The sequence below is a fragment of the Aulonocara stuartgranti genome, assembly GCF_965226115.1.
Source record: "Aulonocara stuartgranti genome assembly, chromosome: 11".
In the NCBI taxonomy this organism is placed as follows: domain Eukaryota; kingdom Metazoa; phylum Chordata; class Actinopteri; order Cichliformes; family Cichlidae; genus Aulonocara; species Aulonocara stuartgranti.
Window position 1 is genome coordinate 26,042,616 of NC_138947.1, and position 19,331 is coordinate 26,061,946.

The window sequence follows — 19,331 nt, forward strand, 5'->3', positions numbered from 1 at the left end:
GGAGAAGCGTTTCGACGGTCACCATTCGGCTAAAAGCAGTTTCACTTTCACTTTTTATGAAACGGTGCCATTTTTCCATCCGGACCAGGACTACGGTAGCGCAGCAACTTCCAGCGGATTATAAGGAAAAGCTGGCCATCTTCCGCTCCTACTGCAGCAAACACATCGGCGACAAACACATCCAGCGATGGATGACCGATGGAGACCACAGTTTAACCAAGAGTGGAAACCAGCGCCGGGCGAGTTACGCCACAATTTGCCAATGGATTGTAGATGCTTGGGCTAACATGTCTGCTGGCACTGTTGTTCGAGCTTTCGCAAAAGCCGGCATCATTTCCGAGGAGCCGCACGGCACGGAAAGTGACTCTGACAGTGAAGAAAGTGAACCTGGCATGTTTGATGAAGATTTAGCGCAGCTGTTCAATTCAGACACAGAGGATGAGGACTTCGATGGGTTTGATTGATGATAAAAATGTGAGTACCAAACTTTGTTTTGCTCCTGCTTTATTTTTAAATACGCACACTTGTATGCTTGTGTGTTGTTGATGATGACGATTACTGGTAATAAAAATGTGAGTAAGGTACCGAACTCAGGTTTGCTCCCACTTTATTTTTAAATACGCATACGGTACTTGTATGCGCCCTATGATCCAGTGCGCCTTATGTGTGTGTTAAATACAGTAATGGCACACATAACTGAGACTGCGCCTTTTAGCACAGTGCGTCTTATGGTCGTGAAAATACGGTACATCGTACTGGGGAGAGAACGGCAGGACAGAGACACAGACAGAGAGAAGGCAAGATGCATTTTGGGGAGAGCCATTTCATTATGGCAGACACATCCTAAGGATGCACAGCCACAAATACAAACAACCTGCCTCGCTGGCTGTAAGTAACAACCAAAGCAAGCAAGCAAAACAGTATCTCTATGCAGGCTGGCTGGAGGAGGTTGATAAATCAGTTTGTGATTGGGCAGCTGTGGCCCCCTAGACCCCAGTCTGTAGAGCACATCCTTCTCCTACTGGGGCTGTTAGCAAGAACAAACTGGAGCGGTTTGAAAAGAGGCATGGGTGAAAAGCAGAAAGGGAAAGAAAAAAAGAGCAAAGCTGGGAAAAATGAAGGACACTTGAAATGGAGGGAACGTGTTAAAGAGGGGAAGTGGGATGAGAGGGAACACACAAAGAAAAATAAGGCAGGGAAGAAAACAATTTATTTATTTATTTTTTTTAAATGGGTGAACTTCTTTTTTTATCTTCTGCCTTATGGTCAAAATTTGACCCCTGGCAGTTGAGGTTATGTAAAGCAGAGATCAGCCAAAGTCAAAATATATTAACATTTCATTTGGTTGTAATTAGCTGACCTCCAAGAGTTCATGGAGTGTTAAAAACACTGAGGTTTCTGAATCACTAAAATCCAAAGCGATGCAAGGGACCCCATCTGATTTGCATTAATCTCAAGTTTTCTTGAAGCAAACCTCCCACAAACCTGTTTCTTGCAACAAAACAAAGAAAATAATCAATCAAATGTTCTCCTTGAACTGAATTTTAACATTTGGCTTGGAGCAGTGGATGGGAACAGTCCCTTTTTGTGGCCCCATACATGAATTGATGAACTGGACGTAACAGTCTATCCTTTAAATCTTCCCCTTTATTTAGTGTTTGACATGGTCAGTGAGACAAAAGGAAGCAGAGTCAAACAGAGGGAGGAGGATGAGAAAGTAGGAGAGAAATAGAGGAAGATGCAGTACATGAAGATTGAGAGAGAAATTGGGAGACTGTAGCAATTCTGGTACATATCATAGGAGGAGGAGGAGGTTTCAGGTAGCATCTGCAAGTGTGTTTGTGTGTTTCTAAAGTGTGTGTCTATAACATTCAAGTTTTTAATTCTGACTGAATGGTGACAAATAAGAAGTAGGTGAGAATTAAAACAGAGAGTGGGAGAAAAGGGTAACAGGAGAAGCAAAAAAGAGCGTGAGGAAAGGAGGGAGTGATGGTGATGGAAGGATAATAAGTCTGTTGGAGAATGGCTCTGCTTGGGGGCTGGCTAGTAGCAGACTCCAAGACACACAGAGCTCAAGGCAGCCTGCCACCTAAATACAGCATCTGTCTGTGCACTTCTATGCCCATCAGTATGGGTACTTACCTTTTAGGCTCCACTGAGGCATGCACCAGCCCAGCACCCTATCATTAGCAGGGAAATTGTGTACAAAGTGATCTGTCTCTGATACAAAAGCTAAAGGCTGGGCGATTGACAACAGAGGTAGGAAAACCAATTGGCCATCTCTCCTCCCTAACTCAACACCACCTTCAATTCCTAGTTCGCAACTCTAATCTTTGTTGTGTCCAATATGCAGCTCAATCGGGACTTTGCTTTCAGCACATATTTCCTATTCCTTATGACTGTATTGCAGATTTAAACAACTGGTGATGATCTTCTTAAGTGATGGTTTAAGAAGGTCGTCATCAAAATAAATAAATAAATAAAAAAAATATGATGATCTATGATAACAGGGTTCTTGCTGATCGGAGCTGGCTCGGCCCTGGCTTATCGGAGAATTAAGAAAGCGGAACCGGCTGTTCAAACCCCCCCAAGGCTGCCCGCTGGGATTGAAACGATGGGACGAGGCGCGACTTCTCAGAACGGGCTCATTGAGAGCAGCATGGTTAAGACCTTGGAGACGCTTACAGCTGCCGTGAATACTCAGAATAACACCCCTGAGCGTATATTGGGTTACATCAAGGAGAGGCCTGCTCAGAATAACACCTTTGAGTGAAAGTTGGATTACATCGTGGAACAGCTGACTGCAGTCGTGAGTTCTCAGAATCGGCTCTCTGAGCAAAAGAATGTCAACACCACGGAACGCAAGTTTGATACCATCATGGGGAAGCTCGCAGTTCTCTAACGGGAGATTGAGAGACTAGTGTCGGAGTGTTAAAGAACAGCTTTGAAATTCTCATGAGGTGTTGCAAAAGAAAAATCACCATCATAATGCGGCTACCCGGTGCCAGCTGTGGGCTCAAGGCTGGAGCCGAACAAAAACTCCCTGATAACGACTGTGTTGAGTCTGTTCCTTCCCATTCCCTACAAGGCCACCTGGGTTGGCTGGAAGACTGTTTACTTAGCCTGGCAGGGCGAAGGACACTGTCTCAGCTGAACTATGGACACGCAAACACATACATATACTGATACTGATAAGCAATCACTGACGCATCACCCTCCCTACCCCGGATCCAACGCCACCTCCAACGCTTACCTCCCCTCTGATGTGGACATCGGGTCAGCTGGAGGCGCAGTCGAAGATTGCAGCGGTCCCAGATCAGATGTACACACTGGAACACTTTCCCATGTTGCTTGTCTGTGTTTATTGTGCTATGGTGTGTTGATATCTATGATTTCCTGTATTATCCTTTTGTGTTACACATTTCGATGTTTTTTTCCTTGCTACCTAGCCTGACCTGTCTCCCCAATGTGATGTTTGTGTATTGTATGTACGGTCGGCAAGGTCTGTCATCTCGGTTGTGGGCAAAAGACCAGCAACTGACAAATAAAGGCTATCTCATCTCATCTCTCATCTCAAAAGCTGCAAGAGCTGAACATGTGTTGGCGCGACACCACTTAAAACGGCCTGTTGTTTAAAGCGTGACTTTACACCATCGAGCCTTGCTGAATGTTAAAACGTGTCACTCTCAATCACTCGTCTTGGATCTCTGTCAAACGAGTTGATCTATAAGGCATTCAAGACAACTTCAAAGTCCGTGGGTCTTTCTGCAGTCGATATTACAGTTTAGATTCAAGGGTGGATTTCAGCGTTTTCTTTAAAATGAAAAGGTTGGTCAAAAGTCTAAGTATCCTTGAGAAGCATTTACAGGGAGGTTCTTTTTAACAGAGGAGCAGAAATCTAAGACTCAAGTGAAAAGTCACTGATCTTTAGAAGGTTAAGAAATCATATCTGAAGTACTCGGAATTTCAAAAGAGTGGAGCAGCCTCCATAACGAAAGAAACGCCGTCTCAATAGTGTCTTTCCCCCTGTAGCTTGTAGGACAAACTGAGCAGCAAAGAGGCAATGGGGCACAGAGAAACAAAGGGACAGCCATATATGAGCCTCAGTAAAAATGCTTTAACCCACTGGGTTTGTGGTTCTGATTCCTCAGAATTATTATTCATATTTGGATTGATATACAGATTTCCTTCAAGAATATTGTCATTTTTAAAAGTTCTGGAATAATATGAATTCTTCCCACTAAAACTTCAACAATGTGAGGCATGGGCAAAAAAAACAACCCAGAAAACAAACAAAAAGACCCCCAATTCACAAAAGGTGAAAGTCAAATAATAAAAATGCTGCAGAAATAGTAGAATTAGTATTCAGCAGATACTTTTGTATTGGCCTTCTTTAATTTTAATTTGAACTTTTTGGGGATGTTTTTCTCTTCTATTTTGCACAATTTGAATGTGTTTCCTTTGTGTTTGTTACATTTCCATAATTTGAAAATACATGCATGCATGCACCACTGCAAGTGATGGTGAGAAAAAATTAAAATATATTTATTCCAGCAGATTATCCCAGCATGTCATTAAGTCTGTGTATCTGAATACTCTTAACATTAAAATGACACCATGTGAATGGGAAAAGACTACCGCGTGTTCAAACTAATCAAAGTTTACACCAACTTCACACTGACTGACGTGTACTCTACTCGACTGGATGACACTCGGCTTCCAGACGAAACTCAAGCAGACAGGCCGCCTTGCAAACAAACTCCTACCGGCTGTACTCAGGTCAGAAAGGAAAAGACGAAGAAACAAAGACAGAAGACACATGAAGAAAATCAACTGTCTCTTAGCCTGAGAGCTAAAGTGAGATTCGGGGGCGAGTGAGACAACCAGCCAGTGGCAGGCCTGCAGAGGCATCCACTACAAAAATCTAATAGAAGATACAAGAGTCTTGTAAATGGCACAGGACCACTACCTTCTTTGTTCATAAACCATAAATTACAGCTGTGGAGGAAAAAAAAAAAGAACAACAAACAGCAAAACAAACTGCGTGGCATCTTAGCTGTGTCGACTCAACACTGATTGGAAGTCATAAACCTCTGGAGATCTTTCAATCTGCCTGATAACATAGGTGCTAAAAACAATTATTTTTATAGTTATATAATCACCAGTAACAAACTGACACTTATTGATGAGATAAAAAACTGTATGCACTTAAAGTGAAATTCTGTGTTCTTTTGTATCAACTGACACCGATAAACAAATCTCTCTCTACATCTATATATATTTATTTAGCTTACTTATCTATATCAGCTGATACCTGTTTATCTTCCCTATTTTTGTATTGTTCTCTATTATGACACAAGTATTCTTCATCACACTTTCTCTGAACCTTTACCAAGGGCAAAACTGACGTGACAGCACAGATAAATATCCTTCGCTGACACCTGTAAATGCCATCTTATTTGCCAATAGTCAATATCAGTCAACAAGCAAGACAGATTGGTACATGCTTGGAAAACACTGACACGCCCCCCCCCCCCCCAAAAAAAAAATAAATAATGAATGAACATTTTTACCCTGAGTGGCCAATTGATTATCCGGTGCCTATTTTTGATCTACGCACTGACTGACATATTGTTTTATACCTAAAAATGAGTCATAAAGAGATAAGAAGTCAAAGCTACAAACACATCATGGGACTCGAGGTTCATACACGACAAAGAGAAGCTTTTGTACTTCCTGAATGTCAAAACAGGGAGGAAAAAAAGGCTAGAGTAATCTGACGTGAATAATGTTCTGTTCTTTCAACTATGACTGTGCCTACTTTACTTTTACCTTCAATATAGTACTTACAGCACAACAGTTCATAGACAAAATGAAAGAGGCAGCGTGCATCATCTACAGGCTCACAAGTATCATGTGGATTAATTATCTTGAGGGTGCACACACATAATAGATGATCGTGCTCTTTCTTTTCCCTCCTTTCCCTTTCTTCATCCACCAAGGGTGAGACTACATTTAGTCGTGCTAAGGAACAACACAAATTCTACTTCACCAGAATAGCTGGAGAGCTACTCCAGTTAATATGGACTTTTTGAAAGAGAGACAGAAAGAGGACTTCTTTCTCCCCCCCTGTTGCTTTACTAGGGAAGCCAGTAATATTCTGTGGACATAACAGCAGCATTAGCCCAAGAACAGCCAATTTAACAATATCATCAAGGCGTGGAGGTGGGAGCGTGCCCCACCATTTGCTATTCCTCACTCATTTCTGCTGCCCTGCCGCCTCTCCTATCAATCAATCTGGTTCTGAGGCCAGACGGGGAATGAGTCTGTCCATTCCCTTAGTGCTGCTTGATTGTGTGTGTGTGTATTTAGACAAGAGACAAAGTGAAAGTGTGTTTAAAGGAGTATGTGAGGAACTGTGAGTTCAACAGAAAATTGAGAAGGAAATAGGATGTGATGCAGAGAGTAAAAGTGTGACATCTGGAAAGGAGAGTGTGTGTGTGTGTGTGTGTGTGTGTGTGTGTGTGGAAAAGGAAGGTGAGAGACGTTGGACCTTGCATGCTGCTGCAGGCCACAACATCTCTGTGCGGGCAGCAAGGTGTGTGTGAGCGTGTGTGGGTCTCTGAATGTGAGGCTGCACGTATCTGTGTGTCACAACACATTCTAATCACCACCTTGACAGGCTGACGGGGCCTTGCCTGGAAAGTCTGTTGCGGTTTAACACACACACACACACACACACACACACACACACACACACACACACACACACACACACACGCCAAAGTTTACATCCACCAGCGTCAAGTTAAGCAGGTGAGTAGCAGACAATGGTGCCAAGTGTTTGAAGCTTGGGAGAGCGACATTTCTTTACCCTCAGTTTCCTCCCACTACTTACCGAATTTGGCGAATAGAACATTTTAATAGTTTAAAATAAGGATAAATGGGCCAATCAGACCTCCATCAAAAATACATTTTCGTTATAGGGGGAAAAATCCATTTGGAAGCCGCAATGAAATTAAAATTATGACTTTCAGATGGTGCATTTATCAAGGAAAGTTAAAGAGAAAGAAAGAATATGTTAAGAAATATCTTCAATATTAAGAAATATCAAGCTATGCATATATAATGCATTTCTAATTTGTATTAACACCTCAAGCTGAAACTTGAAAAACACACACATACAAAAAAAGATTCAGTTCGTGCATGAAGTGTAACACTTTTGATTGTACTGAACAGACTGAAAACCCCTATTTCCACATATGTTCTCCACAGTGACAGCAAACCACACTCATTTTGGCATTTCATAAATACTTTAGAGCCACGAGGAAAACAAAACAAATGTTTAGCTTACAATTTAAAGACATCGTATTCTACCAGCGTACTGCTGAGTGAAGAAGGCTGTTGTTCTTCTCCCCCCCACCTCACCCTCAGGGCCCCGGAGCACAAACCCTAATTGAACAAGTCCACACTCTTGACCCATTCATTCAACACAGCTGACAACCCACTTTTACTCTGCACTCCATTCTGACAGTCATTTACTTTGCGACAAGGATGCCAAGCTGTTTTGGAAGGTAAAAACAGAGTGGTTCTTACCATCTCTGTGTTTACACATTTATTTTGCAGTTCTCTTTAAAAGCCTCTCTGACAAGCACTAAGCATTCTATAAATACTCCAGGCTTGACTTAACCCCATATGCAACTAAACAACGCTGCATCCACTACTACGTCTACTTCAGAGGACAAAGATAATCTGAATGTTTTTAGGCTTTGAGGCCGACTTCCTTCTCTTCTTTGTTGTTGCAATGCTGCTGCCCCGTTTGCCAAACCCTTCATCTAACCTTGCTACTCCCTCAGATTCCCTAAACAGACTCAGTAATGTTTGTACTTCTCTCCTTCTCCAAATCTGTTAAAAATTCCAGGTTATCTGCAGAGTCCAAAAACTCTTCACTCATACCCTGTCCAGATTTGGGAAAACAATGAAAAATGACCAGCGCAGAAAGTGAAAATAATGTCTCCACAATAAAACAAGGAAATGATGGACATGCTGTTACTCTCAAGGACAAATAAGATTAGCCATCATCAAATGCAGTGCATGTCTATATGCTGTACCCATGAGATGCAACTGAGACAAAATCCATAATGCTATCCATTCATTCCCAGCCCACAAAGCCCATGTGGAACTCAAATTTAATGGCTGTAGCCCTTTTTTATGAGTTATTCATGATCTCCCAGGTTCGCAGGGTTTCTTTAGCACTTTAAGCTCACAATACCAACCTTCATCACGCTTGTTCCTTCATCACTGATTCTACCCACCTGTGCTTATAGCTTTACAGCTGACCCTTTACTACCAGATTAACCAAACAACAACAGTCACTAGGGCTGCCACAAACGATTATTTTGATAGTCGACTAGTCACCGATTATTTTTGCGATTAGTCGACTAATCAGAGCATGCATCCATTGGACGTAAAACCTACAGCTTACTGCACAAGCATGCATCTGCTCTTATGTAACTATCATTAGCTTACAGCTTTAAGTGTTTAAAGTATGTGCTAACTAAAAATAAAGACAAGATAGTTTATTAAATTTAAATGAAATTTGCAGATTGTTTCGGTGAAGTTTAATAAACTCCTTGCTATCTAAAATATAACGGGACACCGGAGTATATTCTCGAGCATCTTACACTTCTGATAATCAGTTGTCTGCTTGACGTTTATACAGCGGTGTAAAAACTATAACTTTAATTTCAGCCAAACCGATTTACTCAGGAACAAATAAAATACTAAAAAAAGCCAAACAATAACATTTTTAAGTTATCTAAGTGACATATATATTTAACCTGAGTAGCGAAAGATGGCGGTGGGTTTGAAAACGATTTGCCGGGAGTCCGGTGTTCTCACAGGCTCTAGTGAGCCTTGCCCCCGGCTAGCTATCGAGCTAGTGGGTAACAGACGTCTCCGAAAACGTCGGAGCGCTTTTGAAAATATGTGGTGTCTTGATAAACTGAGCAGATATTTGAGGTTTACACAGCTACATTCTCGCCTGAAAATATGTTAAACGTTTAATTTTGTGACCCAGAAAGAATAATAAGAGTAATATTAAAACAAACTAGCTGCCACCATTGTTGGAAACTGAGCTGGGCTGCGCTATGAATTCTGGGACGCATCTTCTTCTTCTTCTTCGGGGTTTAACGGCAGCTGGCATCTTCTGTTTCAGTCCGTTATTACACTCTTAAATCCTACTACTTATTCCTGCGTCTTTTGTGATCTTACAAAGCTTCAAACGATGCGTCGACTATTAAATCAGTCGTCGACGATTTTGATAGTCGACGTAATCGTGACTAGTCGAGTAATCGTGGCGGCCCTAACAGTCACACAGTAATACGTATAGTTTAACAGTGGGGTCATGTGCTAAAAGGCAGATTTAGTGAGAACTCTGAGTGGAAAGTTTGAGTTTTCTTCTTCCAGAAGACCCCCAACTTAGACAACCTTTCTTCAACCAACTCAGGGTTTCTCTACAAAACTGTCAATTCTTCCTTCATAGGCCACATAACATTAATTTGCCCCAGTTCACATCTCTACAATGACAGAAACCCCATTTAGTTGTCAGTTCGTGATTTGTTATAGTTCAACAACTATTGGCTGATTTCAATTCTGCTGGAGTACTGGCTAAAAAATTATTCCTGGCATGCAAAAATGGAAGCAATATAAGGATGGAGGAATGTAATCAGTTAATACTTTTCACACCTCTGATTCTGTAAAGCCCAGTCAAATTTAACAGCATGGGACCTTTAACATGACAAATGCAAATGCACAAGTTCCTGCAAATATAGTTTGCTTAATTAACAGCCACTAAAGACAATAGCTAGGTTTTGTCTAAAGTCTAATTCATTAGGGCCACACTCCTTTTCTCCCCACTGGCACAACACAATATGCCAATTAGGCTTCGAGCTAACAAGCGCTGCCCTAAGCAAACACATGTGCTACCTACATCAGCCTTAGATTGAAAACAAATGGAATAAATCAATCTCCACTTCTGTCTGTCTCAGGCAAACAATCTACACTTCCAGGCAGCGATATCCAAACACAAGTACACCCAGATGTGTGCACGCACATGCACACTACACAGACACACGCAGGTACAGGAGATGCCTTTAGCCAGGGTTGATATAGCAGATGTCCTTAAGCAGGTATGATGGTCCTTCACAACCACTGCCAATCAGTGTGGTCAGTGTGTAACCTAACCAAGTATACTAAACTTTCCTTTTCTCTTTCCTTTCTGTGAGTGAGTTCCCCAACCTACATATGTTGTCACATCTAAATAATGCATATTTAGCAAAAAGAACATGAAATCTAAAAATGACAAGATTAGCAAATAATTATTTTAAAAAAACAACAACAAAAACCCCATTTTGGATAAATGGTGAGAAAAAACAAGTGTGAAGAGATAAATAATGGGTTGAAAAATCAGGGGTGGTGTGGATGAAAGAGTAGTCTACTTCATCTGACAGGCCTGAGAGGGTGTGGAAAAAAGGCCAGGAAGCAGAGGCGTAGATACATTATCTGCAGCACAACACAGGCACAAGATAAATGAAGGCCACTGCTCCCCATCATTATGACATACATGATGACAGTAACCGAGAGGTGCAGAGGGGAAAAGTGAAGGGAGGAGACCAAGGGTAGGAAAGGAGAAAGTGTGATAGGCAGAGGGAAGAGAAAGAAGGTGACTGCCCGTCTTTCATCCAAAAAAAAAAAAAAAGTCAATCTGCGCGTGTCTGTTAGGGATGCACCAGTTTAATATTTTACCTGGATATTGGTCCAATCTGGACTCAGAAAGCTTGGTCGGTGATTGATAACAACAAGCAGAGCTATGTGGCAATCCACTGAATTCAGTTCTATGTTAGTGACCTGGTTGCTGGTGGAAAAGCAACTAGCTAAAACTTAATTATATAACACACTTCAAGACAAGAAACCAGTCACAAAGTGTTACAGGGGTATTTAATTTAAATTAATTTTTTTAAGAGCAAATACAAGGTAAAAGTAAACCAGGTAAAACAACACAGAACATACAAACGTTCTGAATACATGAGTTTTAGTGCATTACAAAAGATCAAGTCGGAGGAGACGAAGGGATGAGCAAGTGTCTCCAGTTCACTTTTTGAGACAGAAAGGATGGGAAAGACCTTAGATGTTTGGAGAATGATAAAGTTATTTGCCATCCAGCCACCAGTTGCAGTGAGACAAAATAAAATGGTTAATTTATATGTGCTGAGATATAAAGGAGAGGTACAGTTCAATGTTGTCAGCATACAGATGATTAAAAAAAGGTTTTCAAACTACTACTAATAATATGACATAATGAGATAATAATATACCACAAAAATAACATGAGACTGAACCCAGATCCTTGTGGAATGCCACATGATTTTGGGGTGATAAGAGCTAACATAGCCAAGGAGGAAGCTAAAAGCAAAGTCCATGTAGTTTGGAGTCATTTCACACCTGCTTCGTAAACAGCTTTATTTTGTAAGGGAATAGAGGAAACTAGTGTGACTGTAAATTACAAGAGTACAAAGTAACCTGTTGCCATGTATTATTTTACTAATGAATACCAATTCCCTAACGGTGTTCCTTCCTCTAAAAAAGAAACCAGGAATTAACCTATTAATTTAAGTCTGGTGTCAAAAAATCCTCTGTAGTGGTATTCAATCACAACTGGAAAAAGACAGTTTGATGCATCTCCTGGGTGTGTGTGCGCGCACCTGAGAAATTAAATCATGAATGAACCTAAAGTAATAAATGAAGTAATAACCTAATTTTACTCAAAGTTCACCTGAAAAAAGCAAAAATTTTAAATCAACCATTTCCAGCACACTGACCGTGAACACATTTTAATGACACTGCCAACCAGGACAGGTGTAACCTGACAGGCCAATCAGCATTTCCCAACAGCATGGTAATGTGCAGGCTTTCATTTACAAGCAATTCACTCTACAGATGACTTTATTAACAATAAATTAATCATTGTCACCATTAATTTCTGTAGCCAATCATCAACTTCGCCCTGCTATACAGTACAGTAAATATATCGCTGACCTTGGAACACTCTCTTTCCCATTATTTCAGTAAAACTCCACAGTGCACTTGTTCCTACAGCTATACATTAACAACGACTTTCGAAGACATTAAGTCCTCGTCCTCTTCTCTACAGAGGAAAGATGACAAACGCATTCTTTCTATGCATTGTCAAGGTCAGCTGGTGCGGATGTGAGAGAGCAGATAGCTCCGTCGTGGCATTCTGTCCGTCCGTGCATTCATCTGTCGGGAGACGGGAGCAGTGATAAATGTGCAACTTGTCGGGAAGTAAATGGTGGTATCGAGTTGTGGTCTGGTCCGGAGTGTCAGGAGAGGTGCGGGGCTAATTTTCAGCAGCAAGGCTATAATGGGATGTGTGTGCCTATTTGTGAGTGTCTCTGCGTGTTTGTGTGAGTGCACCCACCACGGTCTATGTTCCACCTGGCACAGTGGATTAGGTGCAATTAATCTTAGTTAAGCAAGCCCTGCGGAGAGCTGCCTCCGTTACACGCGCATGTACATACAAACACGCACACTGTGCCACAATCAGGCACACAAACCACCCTCAGTGATGCAGTGATGCACAAGAGGGAGTGCGAGCATACTGAAGCAGCTGCTTTGTGTGCATAACACACTGACGAGCTCACCGTATGCACATTTGACAACGCTGCTTGTCAGGCCTTTGTTTTTACAGTGGGAATGGGGAAGGGGAAATCATGTGTATTCGCATACTTGTTTATCTTCTCAAATGTGACAAAAAGGAAGGAAATTGGGTGCTCACAGTCATACAGGTGTTAGCATCAACAAAGGTAAATGTCATAGCTAGTGGAGGTTTATTTATTAACTGTGGTGGCCGATTTGGTGACATTATGAAGGCAAAGGGGAGTAAGATATCATCTGTGAGGTCACAAAAGCCCACGAGAGTATTAGAATGGGTAATGTTGCATGTTGTTTCCTTTGAATGATGAAGCCTAGCAATAGAGCTGATGGGTGCTTCCCATAGAATGCTGAGCAACTACCTTAACAAGCTACAATACTTGCTAACAGCTGACCAAACATAACATACCAACATAAACATTCAGTTTGCAGAAAACCACATTCAACTTGTACACATTTCACATTTGAGTGTTTGTGAGGTCCAAGCAATGAAGGGGATACACAATTCAACACAGGCTTCCACATACCCATTTTTCAGTCATGCACATGCTTCTTCCTTTAAATGAATAATTCTCATGACAAATAAGAAATGCCTTAAATGCAATCAAGATTCATCAAATCATTAATACATATATTTGCACTCGAGCGAACACATTAAATGTAAAAATATTTTAAATACCTATTTTTTGATATTATACTTTAAGCTTCACATAAACAATACGAGGTACCCCTCGCGTTGCTAATGGCTGCAAACAGGTTTTGAAAGTGCACTCAGTCCTGTGTAAGAGAAGCTGGAGTAGCTACACCTGTGACTACATGAACTAAGTATCTGTGCAGAGAGAATTAATTTCTGCACCACCCACATCATTTGTTTCAAACTAAATCCCAAGTGGCTTCACCTGTGTTTTTTTTTTTAAACAACTAATAATAAAAAATTCACAACTATCAGACTCGCATGAGTAAACGCTTGCCCATCTGTGACTAAAACAGCCCAGCAGAGCTGCAAAGGAAGATGAGAAATTTTGGATATTCAGGTTTCTGGAAGTAAGAGTCTTCATTGGCTTCTGCTTATAAAACGAACGGTGACTCTGGGGGAAAAATGCTGTCTCAATGTGGAAATGTCAACTACGTCTTTGTGTTGTCAGTCACTGCAGATACACAGCAAATTCAAAAGTGTTAGATTTTTTGGTGTTAATAGTCTCCTTGCAAAAGTAGAGTTAATTTTACTCTAAGCAGAGTCACATTCTTTTAATGTAACTCTGAGGTGTAAAATGATAGTAGTTAAAATCGAGTGTTAAAAATGAGTGTTTCTCTGTCAAATCTGGAGGTGTTAAAATGGAAACATTAACTCTTGACCTCTTAACTCTGAACTCCTAGAGGGGCTATGACACCAACAGAGTAAATTCACAGACTCCGCCCCCAGCACGGCTCCAATCGAAGCTGAAGTGAAGCCGTTTCAGAACATTTTGCTCTACATATTTGAGTTGTTTGCCATGCTTGGTAAGTCATTTTTTCAAAGATTGTTTCAATTATTAGTGTGAATGCTTGAAAAGCATTCACAGTATTGTTATTCTAATCTTTATTATTATTATTATATTTTATTTTTCCGTACGTTTTTTGAAAGCCTACTCCTTCAAAACCGTTCAACTTAGAAAAACCATTCAAACACCGTTAGATTCCTATTCTTTTGGACAACATTGCTTCTATTTTTCTCATTTTTAACATTTATATTTTTAATTTTATTCAACTTTATTCAACAAAAATTTATAATGTATTTCAATGGGGAGACCCTTCAAATCCTCATCCAACTTACTCATTTTTAAACTCTTACTACTTCCACATACATTGACATAGAGCCACCATTCAAACTTTAAAACGAAGACAAGACATTCAACTATTCAACTTGTATTTATCTTTTCAATATCTATTATACTTTTTCTTCAGTTCCAGTTTAAGTTTCATGATGTTTTTTCACCCGTTTCAGAGTTTATAATGGGTGTGTATGGGACGGAATGTTGGGGCTAGAGTGAGACAGCTCAACTGCTAGAGTGAGAGGAGCAAAAAAATTAATCTTAAAATCTTTTTTAAAACTGCTGCTGTGTCCACAGCGTTTGCTCTACAGGTATGATTTTACCCTCAAAACATAGCCATGGCTGTCCTCTTTCATCCAATGTGTTTACTATTGTACTAGGTGTTATGGTTCTTTCATAAATGTCACCAATGCACAGCCTCCTCCCTCCAACTCTTCCATAGACTCTAATGTTAAAATGGCTCAGAAGGTTCGTTTGAAAATCAGAAGAGCATGGTGTCTTTCCACTGTCACCACGTCCATATAATAAGCTCCACAGGCATGAAAACTGAGAATTAGGTAGACTAGACATTGCTGTCGCTCACGGTGAAAGAATTTTGTCAATACGACTTGTACTTTTAATTTGGGAGCGATTTGTTTCGGCCTGACTTTTCTGTTCATTTTAAGCAGCAAAAGTGAGGTGCATGTCTGTGTACGTGTGTATGGAGCCCTTGGGTGCAGTCACTATAGCAACCAGGCTCACACCTGCCTGCTTAACGAGCTCTGCCTGCCACTGTGCCAAGATTCATATTAAACACTTCTCTTTCAACTGCTGCTGTGTCCACAGTGTCACAGCCATCATTTTACCCTCAAAACGTCGCCATCGTTGTTCTTTTTCCAACATCTTGTCTTTCAAAGCTCAGAGATGTAAACTTTTTAAACTGTGTGGGTCCAAGTGGAGGGATCACATTTTAGTCATTCAGTGATTCAAAGAATATGACCTTTTAATATTCTTTCAGATGTTTTCTGACTCTAAATGTTCTTTTCTCATTTCTTAGGTTTTTCTAATTTACAATTAAAACATTTTCAGCTTTTTTCCAACTTCTTCTTCTGTGTAACCTTCAGCTTTTAGCAGTTCAGCACTTTTGTTTTCAGGTTAAATTCGGGTTTTTTTTTTTATCTCATTCAAAATTTTTAACTTAAATTCAGTAATTATTTCATTTCAATGCATACATTCAGATTCAAGCATTCACACTGCAGTTTCTTCAGAAAATGCACTTTCTAGTTATTATGAGCTTTTACTTCTGTGGCTCTTTGGAGTTGAGACAAAGCTGTGTGAAAGGCATTAGCCATGTTGCTCGCTGATAGCATAATATTCTGTTTTAGCTAGCTGAAAGGTATTGTTTGCGGGCAAATACCACAGCCTTGAAAAAAGCTTGCATGTGAATTTTCAGTCAAACGTTTGGTCAAATACACCTAAAACAATGTCTAGAATGTGAAATGTTGGTATAATGGTGCTACTTGAAGCCTGAAAACGATCGCCCATAAAATAAAATAAAAAACGAGCAAACAGCAGTAGCTGACGTCCTGACTGGGTTCTACGGTAGCATTTAGATCCCTCCAGAGTTTTGTGCACACGGTTTAGGTAAAAATGAAAAAGGTTGAGGTTTTACATTTAGTTCAGTATTACCTGTTGCCTGTGTCTTTGTCTTTTGGGAAAATACTTTACACAAGTAATGGCTCAAAGAGGATTCCTTTTTTTTTTTTTTTTACTGTGCTGCAATTGTTTACTGGATTATTTGTGCCATTAATTAGTGTCAACTAATTTTTATTCAATCTCCACACAGGATATGCTTGTGAAGATGGAATATGGGGGAGAGCAGAAGTGCGTTGAAGTTCCACAAAGGGATGAATGAAGGACATGCATATTGTATTGAAGAAATAAGTGATGAGAATGCTGTTATTTGCATTTACCATGTCAGACCTTTTGATAAACAAAATTCTAATGAAGTGAGAACATGTATACTGTTACATCTTTCAGAAAATGTTTTGAAATTGTGGTGCACAGTTCAGAATAAATGTTTTTCAAAAACCATTGCATCTTTTTAGTAAATGTTTATTTCCAAAAGAAATTTCTAGAAGTTCAGAACAGTAAAATTCCCGCTTTTTAGAATGAATTAGAAGATAACTCTTACGTAGTTAAACTAAAATACTCTTTGAGAGTTAATATATAAACTCTTAACACCAAGTGTTAAATTATCAACTCCAGACAGATTTGGTGTTTAACACTAAATCAGAGTTAACGTACCAACTCTCCAAAAAGAGTTAAATTAACACTCTCTGGTGTGGACCCATATAGACACTTTAATAGTGTTGAAATCAAATCCGACAGTGTTAATTTGGACATGCTGGATTAGCTGTGTACTTAGTTTACCTCAACTTTTAAACTTAGATTGAGTGACTTTTTAATATTCCTCTACGTTTCTTTTTTGTTGTTGTTGTTTTGTTTGTTTGTTTGTTTGTTTGTTGTAAATCCTGTGGTCAGAGAAGCCGAGCGGAGCGGAATGAATCGTTAGCACATGCACCGTGTTTTCCTTGTGATTTGTCACCCTCACAGCGGCTGTGCACTGTGTGACAGGGAAAAAATAAGAGAGACCTTCTGTTGCTTCTAACATTCTTGTCAAATGATAATTTTACACACAAATATAGCCGAAATGCCAGCGCAGCTGTTGTCTTTATCTTGTGTGCGTGGTGATTTTGCCGCTACGATGCTGCGCTTACAAAATCAGTATCTTTAAAAATTACTGCCTTTAATGCTTTAAACCAAAAAGCAAATGTCCTTCCCGTGTCATGTTCAGCATCCCCACCTCATTTCTCAAATCCTTGTCACATCCCTCTCTCCTGCTTACCTTTCACCCTCCCACTAGTCCCTACAGCACACCTGGATTATCCTGCAGTCTGCAGTAATGCATTCTGACCCCCCTCCACACACACAGATGCACAAAATTTAATGCGGGGCAGAATCGTGAAGAGACAAAGGAGCAGATGAATAAAACAGTGGAACTGATGGCAATGGTGACGGCACCCGGGGGACTCGCATTCTTGATTTATAACGCCAGGTGAGCATTCAAACACAGATACAGACCAGGCTCGCTGTTAACAGCCAGTCTTAGATCTACACTACAGTGAGAGAGACACAAAACTCAGGTAGAGGGGATCAAGATGAGGAAAGAGGAAATATTAGTATGGAGACAATGGGAAAGGGAATGAGTGATTTTCTTTTTTATTAGAGAAAAGGCCAATGTGCCCTTGAAAACTCCTAATACATAACAGTCCACATATTAGCTTTTATGTTTATGTATTTCCTTTAAAGGTGGGCTGCCAAGTGATTTCTAATTAGCCTCACTGAGGGAGAGTAAGGAAAAACGGAGGAAATCAATTTCCCATTTGGGGCAGGTAGACTGATCTATTGAAGGGCTAACTCCAAGGTAGACCTTATCAGAATAGGTGTGGACCATTTTTTACCCAATACACACAGGCTGAATATTATATATATGTAGATACACAAGCAAAGAGCAGAAATCACGACAAAGGCATTTTTAATCCTTGTGACTTCAATTAACCCACATCATCGTGTCTGCCACGAATGACAACGTTTAGAAAACTTACAAACCCTGCAGGAGGAGAAAGCTGATCTAACATGTCCCAATTAGGTGTTTTCTTTTTTTGCATTTTGCTAGATTTTGAGTTCCCATAAAATTGCTAGCATAGTGGTATGTGCTTCAGCACTTACTCATCACTGTGTTTCCTATAAATGTGAGGAGCCAGAGAGGATGCTCTCCTTCTAAAAAGCCCCGTCCGCTCTTACTGGTCTGCTCCCAAGGGCTGAGCAGGCACCACCTACCACATCATCAGTATACGCCTCCAGGGGAAGATGATTCATTAACATTTCCTTGGCATTTTATACGCAAACAGCAAACTATTATAAATAAATAAATGAATAAATAAATAAAAGTACCCACAAAATGATTTCCCCCCATCATTGGTGTATAAACAGCACACAGTATTCACTTTAATTTGATTTCATGGTGTCTTTACAATTCCCCTTAAGACAAAATTTCAATCAGAGAAGCTTCCCTCCAAGGTGTTTATTAAATCAACCCTCATGATGAAGATGAACCATTGCTTAAAAGAAAATTTGCCTATGAAAAACCAGCGAGCAGCTGTGAACTATCCATGCAGCTGATACCGAATGTTTCGGCAGGAGTCAGCAGAGAACAGTTCAGTCTGGCTTTGGGTCCATTTCAAATCTGGTTTCTTTAATATTACAAAGAGCAAGGTATAAATAATAGACACATCTGCGGCAGACCAAAGGGGGTTATAAGAAAATGAAGGGAATGGAGGGTAGAGAAAAGGCAAGGAGAGTCTAATTATCTAACATTTCAAGTGAAGGAGAATAGTCACGCTGCCGATGTGCCAGGGACCATTGGACGGACAATGATGGATGGAGAAGAGCCAACAAAATGTGAGTCACACTCTGCAGCTTCCCTGCCCGTCAGTCAAAGCAGAGCAGAAGACGTTGTTACAGTTGCAACAAAAACATTGGAATCACCAGGATTACTCACAAAATGCTAACAATGCCTCCAAAACTGCAGTCAGGGTTCCTACTGCAGAAATGAAATTGGAAGTGTGGGTTGTATAGGTGTTCCTCATTATAATGGAATTACATACACTCTGGTTGCTGAAAAACTATGTTCCTATTAGAGCTGGGCGATATGAGATTTTTTCATATCACGATATGTTTTTTTCA

The 19,331-nt window shown here is 40.3% G+C and overlaps 1 protein-coding gene across 1 annotated transcript in view; it reads right to left on the reverse strand.

Annotated features, from left to right (window-relative positions):
* LOC309717944 (eukaryotic translation initiation factor 3 subunit H) overlaps positions 1-19,331 on the reverse strand; it is a 64,580-nt gene that overhangs the window by 23,716 nt on the left and 21,533 nt on the right. The window lies entirely within an intron of this gene.